Source organism: Triticum dicoccoides, chromosome 5B (assembly GCF_002162155.2).
Source record: "Triticum dicoccoides isolate Atlit2015 ecotype Zavitan chromosome 5B, WEW_v2.0, whole genome shotgun sequence".
Taxonomy (NCBI): Eukaryota; Viridiplantae; Streptophyta; class Magnoliopsida; order Poales; family Poaceae; genus Triticum; species Triticum dicoccoides.
Window position 1 is genome coordinate 589,364,529 of NC_041389.1, and position 4,127 is coordinate 589,368,655.

Consider the following 4,127-nt stretch of genomic DNA (forward strand, 5'->3'; position numbering starts at 1 on the left):
ACCGTAGGGGTGGGCTGTGATGCGGTAGGCACGTGGCACGGTGTACCGGGCGCCCGTTTGGTGTCTCGGGAACCCTGTTCACATCGTTTGGGGCTGTGAGCGAAACTCCGGCCGGATCTCCTCATGGATGGAACCCGAATAGGCGATAAACCTGGACTAGAGACTTAGGTGATTAGGTAGGTCGTGGCCGACACCCACGTTGGGCTTCCGCTTGAAGGTTGCCGAGTACATGTCGTGTAAACGGCGGTAAGTGGTGAGAGCGTGTGTGAAGAAGTACACCCCTGCAGGGTTAACCTAATCTATTCGAATAGCCATGTCCGCGGAAAAGGACTTCTGGGTTGCTTATATCAGTTCATAGACAAGTGAAAGTGGATACTCTAAAATACGCAAGATAAGCGTGAGTGCTATGGATGGCGTTCTCGTAGGGAGACGGGAGCGGATCCATAGTGGTGTATTGATATGGTGAATATGTGGACTCGTGTGCGCCACCTCAAAAAAGTTACTCGCAGTCGTAGTTCAGGAAGCCACCGAGTCAAAGCTGGCTTGCTGCAGTTAAACCCCACCATCCCTTTGTTGATAATGATGCATATGTAGATAGTTCTGATGTAAGTCTTGCTGGGTACATTTGTACTCACGTTTGCCTATTTTATGTTTTTGCAGAGAGACTTCAGTCTCACTAGTATTTCCGCGTGGTCTTCGACGTTTAGCTTGTTACCTCAGCTACGATCTTGTGCCTCGGCAGGATTTGGTAGATAGTCAGGCTTCTCAGCCTTTTTCATTTATAGATGTCTGTACTCAGACATGATAGCTTCCGCTTGTGCTTGATTTGTATGCTCTGAATGTTGGGTCATGAGACCCATGTTTGTAATATCTCGCTCCTCGGAGCCTATTGAATAGATTACTTGAGTCATAGAGTCATGTTGTGATGCCATGTTGTATTTGCACATATCGAGCATATTGTGTGTATGTTATTGAAATGCTTGGTATGTGTGGGATCTGACCATCTAGTTGTTTATTTTTAGTAGCCTCTCTTACGGGGAAATGTCTCCTAGTGTTTCCACCGAGCCATGGTAGCTTGCTACTGCTCCGGAACACTTAGGCTGGCCGGCATGTGTCCTTCTTCGTTCCTGTGTCTGTCCCTTCGGGGAAATGTCACGCGGTGAATACCGGAGTCCTGTTAGCCCGCTACAGCCCGGTTCACCGGAGTCCTGCTAGCCCAGTGCTACAGCCTGGATTCACTCGCTGATGACCGACACGTTCGATGCTGGGTCATGGATGCCTGTCCCTGTAAGTCTGTGCCGCTTTGGGTTTACGACTAGCCATGTCAGCCCGGGCTCCTTATCATATGGATGCTAGCGACACTGTCATATACGTGTGCCAAAAGGCGCAAACGGTCCCGGGCAAAGGTAAGGCGACACCCGTGGGAATACCGTGCGTGAGGCCGCAAAGTGATGTGAGGTGTTACATGCTAGATCGATGTGGCATTGAGTCGGGGTCCTGACAGGTGTTATGGGTGTGGAGGCCGTGGTACATGCAGTACCGACTGCCCTTGGAGGATTCAGGCTGATCTCTGCCCCGCTTGGTGTCCGATTCTGCCGCGAGTACGGCAGCCCCCTTGCGCTTCACGTCCTTGGCCTTGGGCTTCTTCTCTTCAGGGTCTGCGGCAGGCAATTCGAGGAGGGAGAGACGCCCTTCCTCAGCCCTGGCGCACTTGGTCGCCAGATTGAACAGCTCCAAGGAAGTGCACAGATCTTCATGCATTGCGAGCTTCTCCTTCATCTTAACGTCACACACGCCGTCAGAGAAGGCTGAGATGATGGCCTCCTCGGTCACCTTGGGAATCTTGAGACGCGTGTTGTTGAAGCGCTGGATGCACTTCTGTAGGGTTTCCCCCGGTTGTTGCTTGATGCGGTGCATGTCGCTCATGGCGGGTGGCCGGTTGCGAGTACCCTGGAAGTTGAAGCGGGTGCGCATCTTGTCCCAGGAGGAGATCGTGCCTGGGGCCAGGTTCAGAAGCCAGGCGCGGGCCCCGTCCTTGAGAGCCATGGGAAACCAGTTCGCCATGACCTTATCGTCTCCGTTGGCAGCCTCAGTGCCCAGCTCGTAGAGCTGGAGGAACTCTGTAGGGTCTGCCGTCCCGTCGTAATGAGGAGGCAGGTCTGGCTTGAACTTGCCGGGCCACGTGACGGTGCGTAGCTCGGTGGTGAAGGCGCGGTAGCCCGCCGTGGCCACAGGAGGCCTTGGAGGATGAAGGGCTCAGTCTTGCGGGTCCCCGTGCGCCGCAGCTGGGTGCAGCGCGGGGTCTTGACGTGCTGGAGCAGGAGCGTGGTCGGGACGAGCCGGAGCAGGGAGCGCTCGGGCAGCTTCTCGAGGGCGTGGGACCTCTTGGCAGCTCTGCTCCTGCCACGCTGGTTCCTGACGGGGCGGGTTCCGCCCAGGGGCCGCGCGCCTTGGAGCCAGGGCGCCTTCTTGAGGGGGAGGCGGCTAAGGCGCCCCAGGAGCTTCATTGCCCGCGCATGGCGGGGCGCGGTGCAGCGAGAAAGATGGCACGGGGGAGCCCCCAGCGGCGCGGACGAGTTCGGCGACTCGGTCGAGCCACTCTTCGTAGACGTCATCGACTGGGCGGTAGCGCAGGAGCTCGTTTGCCGCGATGAGCGCAGCTCGAGCCTCCATGGCCGCGCGAGGCGCACGGGATGAAGAACCAGCGGGGGTGAGCGAGGGGCGTAGCGGTGCGGCCGTCTCGCCTCATGGACGGGTGTTGGGACGATGCTTGCTGCTCATTCCCCGCCGGGCCGGTGGCGGCGTTGATGGCATGCGACGAGGAACGACAAGGGCGCCCACCGAGGGGAGCCGTCTGGGCGACGCGGGAAGCGAGGGCGGCTCGGCGCTCGGCGCGAACCCGGCGTGCGTCAGACATGGTCGCAACGGTCGGGGAAGAACAAGGCCACGGAAGACAAAGTCCGGAGCACCCCTACCTGGCGCGCCAAATGTCGGATTTAGGGTTCTGGCAGAACCTTGAGGTTCGAACACTGGGGTGCGTGCGGAGGTTTCGCCTTCTACCTACCTGTTCCTCGCCGAATCGCTAGGATCTAAACTACGAGAAGAACAACACAAGAGACACAGGATTTATACTGGTTCAGGCCACCATTGTGGTGTAATACCCTACTCCAGTGTGTGGTGTGGTGGATTGCCTCTTAGGCTGATGAACAATACAGGGAAGAACAGCCTCGTGAGGGTCTGTTCTTGTGGTCTCTCTCTCTTTGCCGGCCGGATGAATCGATCGGTCCCTGTCACGACCGGCTTTTCAATAAAATGCTTATTGATAAAACCGATCTTTTAAACCAAGTATAGGAAAAGTCATCCTTTCTGGTAGACAAATACTTGATAAACAGAGGACCAGTAGCATCAAATATTTTACAGGGTTGAGCTGAGGCTGCTCAACAAATTATTACAAACTCACCAATATCTTACATAAAGGCGGTTATGGCACAGGGGGGTGTGGTGACATGCTACTAGCTCGAAATAGAAAGTGGTGGAGGATAACTTGACTTCTACTGGCAGCTCATTGAGCGTCGAGGTGAGGCTCGATGAATTTATTCTGGGGTAGCGGAAGCGGATATGATACAATGACCAAAACAAGATCGCTCGGGACTGACTGGGACTCCTCTAGGCGTCGGACTCGCTATTGAATTCCTCATCCATGAGATCACCTTCATCAACATCTGGCCAAATCAACAAGCCAGGTGAGTACTTTGAAAGTACTCGCAAGACAGTTCGGACAAAAGATATAACAAATGCATGCATGAATGCGTCATGAGCAAAATAATAATGCTCAATAATAAAGATTTGACAAGTAGAATAAATAACTGAAAACCGATCGGGTGTCTGGAGCGACGCCTCGAAAGGGTAAACAAATAAAATGCATGCCACAGTCAGGCGTCTAAGCGACACCACATAAAGGGCTTTAAAAGAATTGCCACAGTCGGACGTCTGAGCGACATCACATAAAGGGCTTTAAAAGAAATGTCACAGTCGGACGTCTGAGCGACATCACATAAAGGGCTTTAAAAGAAATGCCACAGTCGGACGTCTGAGCGACATCACATGAAGGGCTTTAAAAGAAATGC